Raw genomic sequence first — 17,153 nt, forward strand, 5'->3', positions numbered from 1 at the left:
ATATATATATATATAATTATTCAGCCATAAAAAAGAATGAAATCTTGTCATTCGTGACAACATGGATGGACCTTCAGGGCATTATGCTAAGTGAAATGAGTCAGAGAGAGAAGATACGGTATAATCTCACTAATCTAAAAAATAAAATGAAAATAAAACCAAGTTCATAGATAGAGAAAACAGATTGGTGGAAACAGATTGGTGATTGCAGAGGCATGGGTGAGAGATGGGTGAAATAGATGAAGGGTGTCAAAAGGTACAAACTCCAAGTTGTAAAATAGGTAAGACATGGAGATATAATGTACAGCATGGTGATTATAGTTAGTAATACTTTATTGCATTTTCGAAAGTTGCTAAGAGAGTGGGTCTTAGAAGTTCTCATCACAAGGAAAATAATTTTTTGTAACTATGTATGGTAGTCATTGTTAACTGGACTATTGTGGTCATCATTTTGATCCTTGTGATGATCATTTGTGATATACAAATATTGAATCATTATGTTGTATGCCTGAAACTAATATAATGTTAAATCAACTATACCTTCATTGCAAACAAAACAAAACAAAACCTCTAAATAGGTAAGCTTTAAAAACCGTATCTATGTAATAGTTCCTTAATATGTATCTCCAGACTTCTCTGATAGACACATGTTACGCTGCCTGTTAAACAGCCCACATGGTTGTTTCACAAGCATCTGAAATTTAGCGTGTCTAAACAACTCTTAATCATACCCACCACATCTGCTCCTTTTCCTAGGTCACCAGGATCCATTTAGTTACTTGTGCCCCAAACCCATCAGCCCTTCTTTTAAGTCATGTATATTCTATCTTAAAACACATCTTAAATATGTCTCTTCCATCTCTATGGCCATCACAAGATGACATCATCTAGTCTTGCCTGGACTCCTGCAATAACCTCCAAACTGATGTCCTCAGATTTGCTTTCACCCCATTCATTCATCCATTCTCCATACTGCAATCATAGCGATTTTTAAAAAAGATTTGTTTGTTTATTTGAGAGAGAGAGCACACATGAGTGGGGGAAGCGGCAGCAGGAGAGAATCATCAAGCAGACTCCCCACTGAGTGGGGAGCCCAATATGGGGCTCAACCCCACGACCCATGAGATCATGACATGAGTTGAAACCAAGAGTCCAACACTTAACCAGCTGAGCCAGGAACCCCAACCATAGCAATTTTTTTAGAGCAAATCTAATCATGTCACTATAATATTGTAAATCACTACAGTGTCATGACATTGTTTTTTGGATAAAATTCAAAATCCTTCACCTTCATGGTCCTCAGCAACTAAACCCTAGCTTATCTTTCCTCACTAGCACCCACAGCACTCTAATACTGACTGACATTTGGTTCCTTTAATGACCCTGGTTCTCTTTAAGCCTTTATTCATAATCTTTCTCCCTGTTGCAATCTGGCATCCACCCCTTCGTGGATTAGCTAAATTCTAATTCTCCTTCTGAATTGAAAGTAAGCATTGTTTACTTAGGGAAACTGTTCTTGATTCCTTGAACTACCTCAGTCCAATCTCTTCTTTGCCTACTTAGAATATTGGACTTCATGTTTTTAAGATTTATTTATTTATTTTAGAGAGCGGGATCATGTGGTGGGAGGAAGGCACAGAGGAAGAGGGAGAGAGAGTCTCAAGCAGACTCTGCACTCAGCGCAGAGCCTGACTCGGAGCTCGATCTCATGATCCCAAATTCAAAACCTGAGCCAAAACCAAGACTTGGACAGTTAACGGACTGCACCACCCAGGAACCCCAGAAGGTTGGACTTCATTTTGATAGCACTTAGAACATTGTCATTAGATAGTAATTCGTTGTAATGAACTGTTGAAAGTTTTTTCCACCAGAATGTCAGCTTCTGAAAGTAGGGACTCTGTCTGTGTACTGCTATATCCTTACACAGGATCTTCAATATGGTTGGCACTTAACACATACTTGTGGGTAGATAATTAGTTAATTAATGAAATAATTCACTATTTATTAACCACTTATGTTCCACTTACTGTTCTAAGTTCTTTCATGCATATTTTCATTTAACCTCACAACAACCCTGTTGGATATGTACTTGTATAGTCTATATTTTACATATGAAGAAAACAGGTATGGAAAGATTAATAACTTGCAGATGTATAATCTCCATCCCTGCCACCATGGCCATTTTATTCACAAAGTCATTGGCCAAGGATAGGAATAGCTGAGGAAAGTGGCTATTAAGATTCTCCTCTGCAGAGGTTGCTCTTTGGGAAGCATTAACAAGGAACAAAAACATGTTTACATTTTATGCCCATTTGAAGAAGTTTATCTACATACCTCTTCTTTACACCATCTTGTCAGCAAACTTCTGATCATTTTCCTTCTAAATACTGACTATACAACTAAAGTATTATCCACTGCCCATGCATCAATGTAGACCTGCATTTGTAGTCATCTCTTCTTCCAGGGAGAACAAACCACTGGGTGCATTGCCTGAAGCTCTACCCATCTGGAGGATTTCCCTTCACAATTACTTTTTAGGGCCACTTCTGAATGGGGCTAGAGTATTGCAGCTGTTTACTTTTGGGTAGTGCCACCATATCATGCAGCATTCTCTGTAAAGCAGGCTGAGATTTTTCTTTTTTTTTTTTTCCTTATGAAGTCATCTGATCATAGAAAATATTTGTGGGTTGAGACAGGAGGTAATGTAGCGGCAATATGGGACTTGGAAGTCTGAGACACTTTCGTATAGAATTAACTTGTGCTTTTAAGATTTTATTGAGCCCAGTAATGAACAATTCAATTTGATGATGGAGAGCTGCTGTGTACGTCCAACTTTATGGTTTAGTGAGTCAGACCCTGTTCAATTTGGGAAGCTCAGTTTGCATTGTAATTTGGTAGCCTCCATCAAGTGTTTTGTTTCCATGAGAACCCTGAGGCTAGCCAAAGATTGTTTCTCAATAGGAGAATAGTTATGTACAGAGAGTGGTGGCTTTGCTTTGAAATCTTCAAGGTTTTCTTTGTGATTCATCTTTAGAGACCTTCCAGTAACTTCATACAACAACTCTATCTTCCACAGACACTTCAGAACTGTCAGATCATCTGGGTCAAATGAGCAAAGTAAGAGAGCCACTTGCATAACAGCTTGAACCTGTTCATAACTTTGTTTTGCTTTTGACCTTAGTCAAAACTGGAAGTCTTCTGGGTTACTCAGTACATAGATTGTAGTATGAGACCCAAGTGAGAATATGCTGCTTCAAAAATCCAAAAAGGCCCAAAATTTAGAAGTCAGTTGCAGCAACTTGTCCTTCTTGATCCCTGGTAACTATACCCCTAAAAATTCCATCCAGGGGGTATACATATGTCTAATAATGTCTAGAAAGGTTTGGTTTCCTCTTCACAAGGTCCAATCAGCATGATAACATCAATGTAGTAGACCAATGTGTTATCTTGTGAATGAAGAAACAATAAAGGTCTCTTTGACTGGATTATGATTATGACAAGGGCTGGAGATTTGATATAGGTAAGACAGTTAACATTTATTGCTGGCCCTTCTAGGTGAAAGCAAACTGCATCTGCCAGATTAATAGCTACCATGCCAGGGGATATGTTGATGTGCTTCAATGATTAAACCACATGTAGAAAAGCAGCTGCAATTTAAATCATCACCTAATTAAACTTGTACTATGCTCTTGTTGTTCTTTAAGATTAATCTGTCCTCTGCACAGTCCACATAGGCAAATTAAATGGAGATATGGTAGGAAGCACCATTCTTGCATTCCTTATTTTCTTGATAAGGTATTAATATCTGCTAATATCCCTCTGTAAATGTGGCATTACTTTTGGTTTGCTTTTTTTGTTAGATAGAGGTAGTCTTAGAGATTTTCACTCAACTTTTCCTACCATATCAACCTTCAGTCTCCAGGTCAAGGAGCCAATGAGGGGATTCTGCAAATTGTGGAGTATATTTCTTTTTTTTTTTTAAAGATTTTATTTGTTTATTTGTCAGAGAGAGAGAGAGTACACAAGCAGGGGGAGCAGCAGGCAGAGGGAGAAGAAGCCTCCCTACTGAGCAAGGACCCCTATGTGGGACTCAATCCCAGGACCCTGAGATTATGACCTGAGCCGAAGGGAGACAGTTAATTGACTGAGCCACCCAGGCATCCCGAGTATATTTATGCTACTTATGCATTATGTAAGTGAGGAAAAAACCATTGGGTGCATTTAGTTAGGGAGCCCCCTATAAGACGGATGCAAGCCAAACTCCATTAATCTTTTGATTTCTGTAATTGTCTAGTAATTTCTTTTCACCAAGCACAGTGGTTGTATGTCCCTTTGAAAACAGGCTAGGAAGAAGATTTACAATATAAACTTTTGGCAGTATAGCAGGGCTTTTCCTTGAGGGGATTTGGCCTATGTATCATTAAATTGGTTTGAAACTGCAAACTGGTTCAAATTAAAAAATTGGTTGGGGAACCATAGTTTGTGGTAAATCAAGTCAAACTTTTAGATTTAGAGCTTTTCTGCTTATAAAAATCAACAAAAACTTTAGTAGGTTAACCATCTATCTTTTCTAGGAATACTATAATTACTTACCTGACACAAAGATCTCTGTACATTAAAATATTCTGGTTTTGATATATTGTGGTAATTCTGACTTCATAGAATGAATTAGAAAGCATCCCCTCTGCTTCTGTATTTGAAAGAGATTGTAGAGAATTGGCATAATTTCTTCCTTAACTGTTTGGTAGTCTTCACCAGTAAACCCATCAGGGCCTGGTGCTATCTGTTTTGGAAGATTTTTAATTATCAATTCAAATTCTCTAATAGATACAGGCCAATCAGATTGTCTATTTCTTCTGTTTGAGTTTCGATAGACTCTGTCCTGCAAAGAATTAGTACATTCCATTAACGTTATCAAATTTGTGGGCATAGAGCTTTATAAACTCTTTATTTCTTGATTATGCTTTTAATATTCATGAAATCTATATTAATGTCCCCCTTTCATTTTTTGTATTAGTAATTTGCATTTTCTTTCTTTTTTTATTTAATTAACCTAGAAGCTAGAGGCTTATCAATTTTATTGATTTCTTCAAAACACGAGCTTTTGATTTTATTGATTTTCTCTGTTGATTTTCTATTTTTGATTTCATTGATTTCTATTCTAATCTCACTTATTTTCTTCTGCTTACTTTGGATTTAATTTGCTCTTCTTTTTCTAGATTCCTAATGTGAATCTAGTTTCCTTAGATGATTAATTTTGGATCTTTTTTCTTTTCTAATATACACTTTAATGCTGTAAGTTCTCCTCTAAACACTGTTTTTGCCACACCCCACAATTTTGATAGCTGTGTTTCCGTTTTCACTTACTTTGAAATATTTTTAAATTTCTCGTGAGATGTCCTTTTTGACCCATGTGTCATTTAGAAGTGTATTGTTTAATCTCCAAGTATTTGAGGATTTTCCGGCTATCATTCTGTTATTGATCTAGTTTAATTCCACTTTGATGTGAGAGCTGACATTGTAAGATTTCTATTTTTTTAAATTGTTAAGGTATATTTAAGTACATTACTTTTAATTTATATCTGTCTTTATATGTAAAGTGAATTTGCTGTAAACAATATATAGTTGAGTCTTTTTTTCTGATCCACCCTGACAATATCTGTCTTTCAGTCGGTGTATTTAGATCATTATTATAATGGTCTAAAGTGATTATTGATATAGATGGATCAATTTCTACTATATTTGTTACTGTTTTCTATTTGTTGCCTTTGTTCTGTTGCTATTTTGTTCTCTACTCTCTCTACCCCTTTTGAAGTTTTTTTTTTTAAAGATTTTATTTATGTATTTCAGAGAGAGAGAGAGAGCACACAAGCCAGGGGAGGGGTAAGGGGAGAGGGAGAAACAGGCCCCCCACTGAGCAGGGAGCCCAATGCAGGGCACCATCCCAGGGCCCTGGGATCATGACCTGAGCCAAAGGCAGATGCTTAACTCACTGAGCTACCCAGATGTCCCCCACCTTTTGGAGTTTTAGTTGAACATTTTATATTATCCCATTTTCTCTGCTCTCTTAGTATATCAGTTATACCTCTTTCATTACTTTATTCAGCAGTTACCCTAGAATTTGCAACTAATTCAAGTCCACTTTCAAATAACACTATTCCACTTCACAAGTAGTGTGAGTGCTTTATAATAAAATAATCTTAACTCTCCCTCCCATCCTTTGATGTGTATGGTCCATCCTTATGAGTTGTGCTTTGCAGCTGGACCTTTGGAGCCATCTGGGCTTTGAATCTGTTTATAGAGCTAGATGCAATGGAAGGTGATGAGAGTTGATGTTAAGGAGTATCTGCAGTACTGAGACTAAGAGATCTTTTATAATTACTTTAGACAAGAGGAGACTGATCTCAGAAAATTGTGGAAATTCTGATTTAATTGTCAAAGGGAACTGCAAAATTTGGGTGTACAGAATCCTCAGCTTTATTGGAATTTGCCTATATTCCCTCCTCTCATTTTGGGGTTTCATTCTTTTCCAGTCAATTCCCTAAGAGACCCTGAGAATTTATGAATTAAGTTTGCGTTGTAATTCAGCCATCCACTGGATTAAATTTTGGATTTGTTTTTTAGAAATTTCAATTCTGTGGCTACGGAAGATAAAAGTTACCTTCAGGGCCGTTATAGATTTTTTGGTTCCTTATCAAGACCTTGAGTTAGAATTTTAAAGCCTTAATCTCATTTTTTCCCCTCCACGTCCTCCAGCACATTTAGAACCAACCAAATCAATCTGTGGTAAATTTACTCATATTTCCACTAAATTTTTCTGTGGCAGCAACCACTTGAACATGCAAGGCCTTTCCAAGTGGCTATAGGTGACACTTCAAGTAATGTTTTCACTGCATGCCATGGACAACCATTGCCCCATTTGCCACTGGCAACAGGATTCTAATTTTCTTTAAATCTAGCCAGATCAGAGAAGCAATTCCAGATTCCCAGTACTAAGATTCTAGTACTCTGGAATTATTTTAGGTTACAATAATTGTGTCAGTGAAGAAGCATAGCCATCATGCATATTATAAGAATAAGAGATTTATTATGGGAATTGAACTTTACACAATTATGGGATGAGCGAGGGAAGTGAAAGTACAGAAGGGAAATTTGGAGGACCAGAGAAGGAAATACTAACTAGCCTCCCGAAGCACTGTGGCAGGTGGACATGTTGGAGCTTATAGAGATCTCCTGAAGCCAAACACATACGCCGAAGTGGACTGAGAAGGGGGAGCTCCTGCAGAGGTATATAGGAAGCTCTGGCCTCTCTACAGTGATTGCTTTTGTGAGTCTTCAGCCAAGCACTTGTAGTGGTCTTGGGGCCTCTGTGGGTCAGTTCCACAGGGTCAGTGAGCTGAGCAAGAAGTGAAGTGGAGTGAGGTAAATCTGGGAAAGTGAAGGTGCAGTGAGAAATTTAGAGGATCAGAGTCAAACAGACCCTCCTGGTTTCATCACTTACTATTGTGGACTTGGAAACATTAATTAACTTCTGTGAATAACTAGATTTCTAGTTGTAAACATATGTGAAATATTTACCTTTAGGGGTTACTTGCATGTCCCTAACATTTTTTGGAAACATTTTTGTTTTTACATTTTTGTCCATTTTTAAATTGGCAGTGAAATTTTTTCATCATAAGTTAAATTAATTTCAAAAGCTATGACTTTTGGCATACCTTAATTATTGACATTTGATATAAAAATTGTAATATTCTTTTCAACATGTCTATTCAATGTAATTTAAATACTACAGTGACGTAGTATATCTATTCGATATAATTTAAATACTATACTTTATGCCCACCATCATCAGTTTTTAAAAATCCATGAATAAGCTCTTTTTTAACAACCAGAAATTTTACATTGTTCCATTTTCTCCTTGAACTCATATTTCTGTTCCATTTCTCTCACAGAATTTTATCCTAACATAATACATTTTTATGCTTAGAGGTCTTTTATTAATCACAATTTATATCTTTCTGCTATAAAAATATGTATATAAATTGAAATTCATTTTTTATATTCTCAGTGACCAGAGAACCTAAATGTTATTTTCCCTTCATCTGGATTAAGTTATCATTATAATTATTATTGGCACATTATTAATCAAAGAAACTTAAATATATTACAGAAATTGATAGACAAACCTAAAAACTAAAGTTTAATTAGAAATGCACATTTTAGGGGCGCCTGGGTGGCACAGCAGTTAAGCGTCTGCCTTGGGCTCAGGGCGTGATCCCAGCGTTATGGCTCCTCTGCTGTGAGCCTGCTTCTTCCTCTCCCTCTCCCCTTGCTTGTGTTCCCTCTCTCGCTGGCTGTCTCTATCTCTGTCGAATAAATAAATAAAATCTTTAAAAGAAAAAAAGAAATGCACATTTTAGGGGCACCTGGGTGGCTCAGTCAGTTAAGCATCTGTCTTCAGCTTGGGTCATGATCCCGGAGTCCTGGGATGGAGCCCCACATTGGGCTCCCTGATCAGCGGGGAGCCTGCTTCTCCCTCTCCTTCTGCCTCTCCTCCCGCTGGTGCACTCTCTCTCTCTGTCTTGTGCTTCTCTAACCCTCTCTCTCAAATAACTGAATTAATAAAATCTTAAAAAAAAAGAAATGCACATTTTAGTATGTGTAATAAATATGAATGTATATGCATGTATAACTCTTCTCTAACAATAAGAAACTTGCATCCCATCAACGTATTTACTCATTTGATCCATCCCACTTGTATGCAAACAACCCCCCATTACCAACACCAACATTCCCCACTCCCACAACCTTCTCATATACCTCTTAGCTCTGACAACCCACATATGGCCAGTGTGCAGATGCCATCTTCACCTTGCTTAAACACTCAATGCTGGGCTTGCACACCTGCTTCCCCTATCTGTGTTATTTTGCTCTGCCATACCTACTGGTTTTTGAACTAAATCCCTTCTGAAATGAAAGATAGGGTGGGGAAAGAGCATGCATTTTTATAAATCTTAACTCTTTTTATTCTGAGATAGATGATAGATAGATAGATGATAGATAGATAGATGATAGATAGATAGATAGATAGATAGATAGACAGAATCTATCTATGAGCTTTTCACCTAGATGAAATAACCTAGAATGCCCTTCAATATTTACCAGCACTCTTTTATTTCTTTTCTCTGAGAATTTTCGTCAGAAAAATCAAAAGAAATCAAACAATCAAATCAAAAAAATCAACAAAATCAACTAAGAAATCAAAGAAATCAACAATTTCTTTGGCAAGAATTGGAGAGATAGAAGAAGATATATCTTTAGAAGAAAATGGTCACTGCTCCTTTAACCTAACTCTACAAATATATATGATTTTAGAATATTCCAACACAGGCAAAATACCCCATTTCTAATGACCCACTTTGTCTAGAACAGTAAAATGTGTGAGAAAGAAAAGACAAAAGCCTTATCAAAAGCTTATGTTGGCTTAGTTAAAGATTTCAGACACTTTTTGATTAAGAGTTGGGGGGGTTAAGACACAACCATTTCTATTGTAATATAGGGGAAGCTTGGTTGTGAGAAGGGAAGTTAGAAAATATAAACCAAATTGATGCCTTGACCACAGGCCTATTCTCAGGGCAGATCAATTTTGGCAAAAAGTAGAAGTTGAGAATATGAAAATGGATTTTCTTAAGTCTTTCACTGCCTACAAAGCTCTTAGAAAACCTTCATGGATCCTCAGAGAGACATGTACCAAATTTGGTAATTATTGGCCAATGTACTTGTCTTAGTTTGGGTTGCTATAACAAAGTGCAGCAGACTGGGTAGCTTATAAAGAACAGAAATTTATTTCTCAGTTCTGGAGACTGAAAATCTAAGATCAACATTGTTGGATTCCGATGCTGTAGACTGTCAGATTTTTGCTGTATCCTCATATAGCGAAAAAGAGTTTTTCTGGCCTTGTCTTATAAGGGCACTAATCCCATTTTTTAAGGCTGTCTCCTCATAACCAAATTACCTCCTAAATGCCCCACCTCCAAATATTATCATAGTGGGGATTTGATTTCAACATACAAATTTTGAGGGAGACACAAACATTTAGTTCATAACAGTACTCAAAAAATTAAAAGTAGCAATTACTTTTAGTGAACCAATGGTTTTGAGAAAACAAAATAAATCCTGCAAATAATCCAGTAATGTGCACAGGCGAGAATGAAAAGTGTGTTAAAATGTTATTCAGCCATGAGAATAAGTAGGAATTAGGCATAAATTACACTTTTATAAATAGAAAATGTAATGGAAACTGCAAAAGTCATTTTTTAAAAATTCTAATTTTTTTTTGCTTTTTTAAATCCAATTTTTTATATTAATACTCAGCTAATCTCTGTTATATTATTTGGGATGTTTAATGAAAATTACCTTAACTGTTTCAATTTAAAATGTAAATTACTCTTTAAATCTTAAGGGCAGGAAGTATTTTCAGGGGTTGGGGTATACCTATTCACTCATGTTGTTTCATCATTTGGCAAATAGTTAAATGCCTATCAAGAGCTCAATACAGAGCCAAGCACCGGAGATGTAATAGTGAGTGAAATTAGAAATGCATCCATGGAGATACAGTCTAGAACCCTTTGGCTAAAGCAAAAGGAACCATAACTTAAGCAAGAAAATGAGATCTATCTGCAGAATATACATTAGCTTGTCCAAATAGAAAACAGGATCTAGAGTTTCTCTGTGGCTTTCAGCTTTGGGAAACTGAGAGCACTCTTTTTGAGATGACTTCATTGGATCAACCAGCCACAAATGTCTGCATGTATAGGTCTTTGCTCTAATTTAAATTCCTCAGAGGGCACCTGGGTGGCTCAGATGGTTGAGCATCTGACTCTTGGTTTTGGCTTAGGTCATGATCTCAGGGTAGTGAGATTGAGCCCTTTGTCCGGCTCTAGCTCAGCCAGGAGTCTGCTTGAGATTCCTTCTCTCCCTCTCCCTTTGCCCCACCCCCAACTCATGCAGTTTCTCTCTCTAAAATAAATAAATAGCTCTTTAATTTAAATCCCTCAGAGGTGAGTATAGTTGATGTAGCTTGTAGTTCCCACCTTTGGGAATAGTTGTGTAACTATAATTGGTAGCTGCATCATAATCACAAAGAATGAAGTTCCTTAAAGGTTAAAAAAAAGGAGGTGAAGTTTGGGGGTCTACTGGAAGAAAGAGAGAAGAGAGTATATTGAGGGTAGGAATGTCCACTCCAGTTTTCCACGATGAACCAAATCTGTATGTGGTTCATCTTCCTATATAAAAGTTACCTTACTAGTTCCTATTAGTTTAAAATTTTAAGCTCTGATTCAGCACCTACCATGTTGTTTTTCTCCTTCCCTTCTCTTCTTTTCTTCTCCTATCCTTTCCTGTTTCTCTTTCTGCCTCTCTCTTTCTTTTCTTTTTTTTAAGATTTATTAATCTATCTTAGAGAGAGAGAAAGAGAGAAAGCACACAGAAGCAGGGTGAGAGGCAGTGGGAGAGGGAGAGAAGCAGACTCCCTGCTGAGCACAGAGCCCAGTGTGGGGCTCAATCCTGTGATCCCGAGATCATGACTGGAGCTGAAACCAGGAGTTGGATGCTCAACCAACTGAGCCACCAGGCATCACTCTTTCTTTTTATATAACCATACTGAGCAGCTTTCCTTAGGGTACTCTTAATCATCTTTATATAAAATTCATTTAAAAGTCAATATTGTAGTATTTTTCTACAATTGTAATAATTAAAATAGAGCTATAATAATTTACAGCTTTGTAGAAATATATATACTTATGCATATATATACATATATACATACACTTGCCATACAGTGCACATGTGAATGCAATTTTCACTGTGAAATGCATTACATAGAGAAGAAGCTCAATCACCAACCAGTGCCTGCACTTTGTAATATCTACACTTGTGGCCTATTAATGTCTAGAGTGAAAGAAATGCTTCATGGGAACTGTAGAGGTTTAAAAAAGTGAGGATGGTCCAAGGAAAGCAGTGGGATCCAGCATATAAAACACTAGTCTCCTTTTACTGCACCCTGTGGCCATACAATGTTTTTTTTTTTTTTTTTTACCATGATGTCATCCAAAAAAAATTTTGTGCGGTTTTTGTTTTGCTCTGTTGATAATCATTCCAGGATCTCTGGAGGCTAATTAATTGACCTCAACTTGGAACCTTTGCACTGTCTTTTACTTTTACTATTTATCCGTGATGACAAATTTCGGACATTGAATTGATATTACAATCCTTGGTTTGAGGCTCATATTTAAAAGCATTGTTTGTTTTCTCTGTCCATGGCATCTTAATATGCATGGCATGTTTCTCCTGAGTGGCGGCCAAATTTCCCTCAGGCTGGACTTTTAACTATCGGTGGCAAGCCTGTCCGGATTTGCAGTCACATGGGCATCTGGTCATGCCTCGGTTTCAGCTGTTCTAGAATAGATGTCTGTTAGTTGGTTGTCAGCCATTCCTCAGATGGCACTTCAGTCTCAGGTGTCCTTGACAGAACTTGCCTCTTCTGGGTGCCCTCAAGAGGTTAGCCTTTACAGGCAACCTTTGGACTCACTTAAAATTCCCATTTTTGTTTCTAGGCTTTTGATGATGTGAAACTAAGATTTGCTAATTTTTGAGGTTGCCTTTTGTCTAGTATAATTTCTCATGGCTGTGGCCAAAGGAATATTGAAATTAATCATATTAGGAAATTAAAGAACATTTGGAGCCCTCTCCATTTAAAATGTAAAGCATTTTTTTCCAAATATATACTATGTAACTAATTAAAATCTTTAAAATTACGCTCTCTTACCCCCATATGTAAGTTGCATGATCGTGCATAGTATATAGTCTATATTTTAAATCAAACCATTTCAAACATACTCTCAAAGTCTAGGGAAAAATCCAGTTGTTTTCGTAGGATATGGTTTAAAAGAGTAAAACAGCACCTTTATTTATAGAAATTAACACCTCACTGATGACACATAAGAAAAAACCAGTTTCTTGCTGAAATCCATGATCAGGCTTCTGTGCACTGGAACTGATACTGCGTTGCTGGTATTTCCCTGGTAAAGCTGACCTCTCTCCCCAGCTCTATTACCCAGCGTTCCCAGACGAGCCCAGGGCAGCTACAGGCTTAGAGCCTAAGTGCTAATATGGTTACAGTCACAAAGGAGTACTTGGAAGTTACTCTGTTTTAAGAACAGAGCACAACGGAGGGAATGCTTGATTACTGTGGAAAAGGAGTGTGAAGAGGGAGATGTGCCAAGGAAATGGCTTGGCTTTTCTGGATTTAGCGCCAACTTTTTTTTGTTAAGACTTTGTAAAAAACCATCATTCTTAAAGGATGTTTTGCTTTTTCCCCCTCATTTTTGTGATATTCAGCACTTCTGTCCATTAAAAAGTAAATAAATGAAAAGTGAACATGACTTGTAATTGTTGTCTCCAGATCACTGATTCTCAGAGTCATATTCATATACTTTAATTGATTTAAGAGATGCTATTTTGAAGAATTACTGATAGGATGTCGATATCTATGCAACTTGCAAGATGAATTAACAAAGTAACTCGTATTCGACGTGACTATGGATTTCTGCTTGTCAAGAAGGTATTTAATTTGCCTTCTGTATGCCTTCGTCTTGTCGCTTTACTCTTTTGTGTGCACCTTTGAGAAAACTCACCAAAATTCTATTAAGAGAAAAGTAATTGGCAGGAGCTTATGAATATCTTCGGTAAGTGTAGTGGCCCTTGTCATGTATGATCTAGGAGAGGCCGACAAGGCAGTCCAGCGAGAATACTAGCTTTAGTAACTTGCACTGTTTTAGGTGACAGTGTGGTGACTAGAGAGTTTTCCTTGCTAAACTTATTTAAATTATGAAAGCCAGTAATTACAAGGGACTATTATTTGCTTCTTCATAATTTTTTGCATTTTGGGGGTGCCTGGGTGGCGCAGTCATTAAGCATCTGCCTTCGGCTCAGGGCGTGATCCCAGGGTCCTGGGATCGAGCCTCAGTTTGGGCTCCTTCACTGGGAGCCTGCTTCTTTCTCTCCCACTCCCCCTGCCTGTGTTCCCTCTCTCTCTGGCTGTCTCTCTCTATCAAATAAATAAACAAAATCTTTAAAAAAAATTTTTTTTACATTTTGTAAATGTCCTCAATGAGTTTGAATTTCTTGTAAAATGCTAAGAAAGTGGGGCGCCTGGGTGGCACAGCGGTTAAGCGTCTGCCTTCGGCTCAGGGCGTGATCCCGGCGTTATGGGATCGAGCCCCACGTCAGGCTCCTCTGCTGTGAGCCTGCTTCTTCCTCTCCCGCTCCCCCTGCTTGTGTTCCCTCTCTCGCTGGCTGTCTCTATCTCTGTCAAATAAATAAATAAAATCTTTAAAAAAAATGCTAAGAAAGTAATTTTAAAATTAAGGTAACTATTTCTAAGGTTAGTAATTTACATTTATATCAAGGGTTAATAGCTTAATTTACCTCATATGGGTTAAAGAGGAGAAAATGTTTTAGGAATTGACATATTCAGAGAAAGAAAGATTAGGAAAAATACAGACCAAAATATGAACAGTGGCTAGAGGGGTTTAAAGTAGTTAAAATATTTTTAAACTTGTCTGTATTCTCCAAAACTTCTCTTGTTAACACGTAATACTTTTGTAACTAGAGAAAGAGGTCCTTAAAGGCATTACTGAGGACTCTGCATTCTGTAGGTCTTCAATTCTGCTTTTATCAACCCTATGGTTCCTTTCTGTTTGCACCACAGAAATAAATAAAAAGCTTGGAACTCTAACCATACCATGTTGCTATACTAGAGCAAAATGCAGAAAAATTTTAGCTTTACAGATGGTACTTAAGAATGTAGAAAAACCACTTGTGTCAAGTCACTCATGCCTGGAAAGATCTTGCCAACCTGCCTATTCATGCCTCCTATACTGGAAATAAAATTCTGCCCCTAAAGCCTACAATTTCACATTTCAAACACTTATTTTAAAAATGCAACTAGCTGTCATTTCTTTATTTGAATGTGGCTAATCATTGTTGCTTTACTCCTAACACTTAAGTTATTTCAGTTCACAGAAGCACTAGTGACATGGATGTGGGGTGGGGACAGTGTGATCATTTTTGGAACACGGAATATTCCAACGAAGGAAGAAGAATCTGAATGGAGCCCTGCTGCGCGGCTGGGGATTTGTGCCTGTGCTCTGTGTACCTAGAAGTAAAGAGGAGAGCCTAAAAAAGTGTAAGAGATTTATGCAATGAAGAGGGCACATGGAAGCAAACCTCACTGATTTTAGAGTTAATTTGCCAGGCAATACAGCCTTGGGGGCACAATATATAATATTGTGTCGGTCTACGAGGTCTTATTACAGAAATCCCAGGAGAGTCCAGATAAACAAACACCTACCCTCCAAAGTCCTTTTGAGTCTATTGTCTGATAATTGAATTGACTTTAATACTTAACCAAAGTAGAATACCTTCAGCAGAAGTAATGTTTTTAAAGATAAAGCAAGGGATGGGGAGTGACTGCTAATAGGTATGAAGTTTCTTTTTGGGGTGACACAAAAGTTCTAAAATTAGATAGTGGTAATGTTTGCACAACATCACAAGTTACTAAAAACCACTGAATTGTAAGGGTGAATTTTTGATGTATGAATTATGCCTCAATGAAACTGTTACTAAAAATGCCCTTCCCTTCTCCCTCCAAAATGATACAAACAGTATTTTAAGTTTTAATGAAGAATAAATAAATTAATAGCAGAGTTCAGGAAAATAAGCAATTTGAGCACCTGATTGGAAGACAGAGAGACAAGTCCTCAAGGTGCAAAGTTGAAACTAATGAGAAAGCAGTGATGACTGACACTTGACTTCCACCCACCATGGCAAAGCTGTGAGAAAGACATGGTGGTTGCCATATGGGGAAGTAGAACACTTTTAACCTGACCTGTGATAGAAAACTCCAGTGTCTAGTGGGTCCCGGTAGGCAATGTAAATGTGTGGAGTAGTTCCAAGGTGAATTGGGGTATGCTCCCTGTAAATGGGGGCAGCAATGCTGAGCTATAAATTATTATCATCGCATGAGAGTGCAGGATCATTTTTCAAGAAAAAAAAATGGCCATCTAGAGTTAAATAGCATATCATCTTATTTTTGAGTGTTGGCAAACAATTAGGAAATGGAATAAATTTAAAAAACCACAAGTCAAAAACAACTTGGCTGAAAATTTTGGAAAGGTCACACAGATGTCCCCAACCCCGGGGTTAAGCACCTGGAATGGTTGAGGAATTGAGATGTCCTACCTGACTACCCAGTTGTCCCAGCACCATTTATGGAATGAACCTTCCTTCCTCCCTTACCGTCTAGGCAACTCTGCCACTATCAAAGTTCCATATATGCAAAGCCCTTTTCTGGGCATTCCTTTCTATTTCATTGGTTAATTTGTCTATCCCTGAGCAACTATCAAGTGTACTAACTCCAATTGCTGTGTAAACATGTCTGCTACCTAGCAGGTGAGTGCTCTCTTTTCTTTTAGGAAGTGTCCTGGCAGTCTTAATACTTTATTTCCTGGTATGTGTGTGTGTATGCATATGTGTATATATATGCGTGTATATATATATATATATTTATTTATTTATTTATTTATTTATTTATAGTATTTTTAAAAAACAATATCATTTATAGAAAATCACAAGTACACTACAAAAAACATGTTTGTTCCTGAATATTTTGAGAAAAACTTAAAAACTTTATGCTTCATCACACTGAACATTTGAGTATCTATTTCCTATAATGACATTTCTCCAGTGTATCCTCAATACAACGATTGAAATTAGGAAATTAACATTGATAGTTTACTGATATTTAATCCATATACCTCTTTAAAGTTTGCCAGTTGTCCCAGGACTATCCTGTATACTAAAAGGATTATCTCAGAATCGTGTTGCGTTTTGTTGTCATGTCTTTATTCAGACTCCTTCGGTCTGTCATAGTTCCTCAGTGCTTCCTTAAATTTATGACTTTAACACTTGGAAAGATTATTGGCCACTTATATTTTAGAATATCCCTCAAATTTTGTCTGTCTTGTGATTAGATTCAGGTCATTCTTTGACAAGAAATGATGCTGCACTCTTTTTTTTTATTGATTTTTTTT

This window comes from Ailuropoda melanoleuca, chromosome 9, assembly GCF_002007445.2.
Source record: "Ailuropoda melanoleuca isolate Jingjing chromosome 9, ASM200744v2, whole genome shotgun sequence".
NCBI classification, from domain to species: Eukaryota; Metazoa; Chordata; class Mammalia; order Carnivora; family Ursidae; genus Ailuropoda; species Ailuropoda melanoleuca.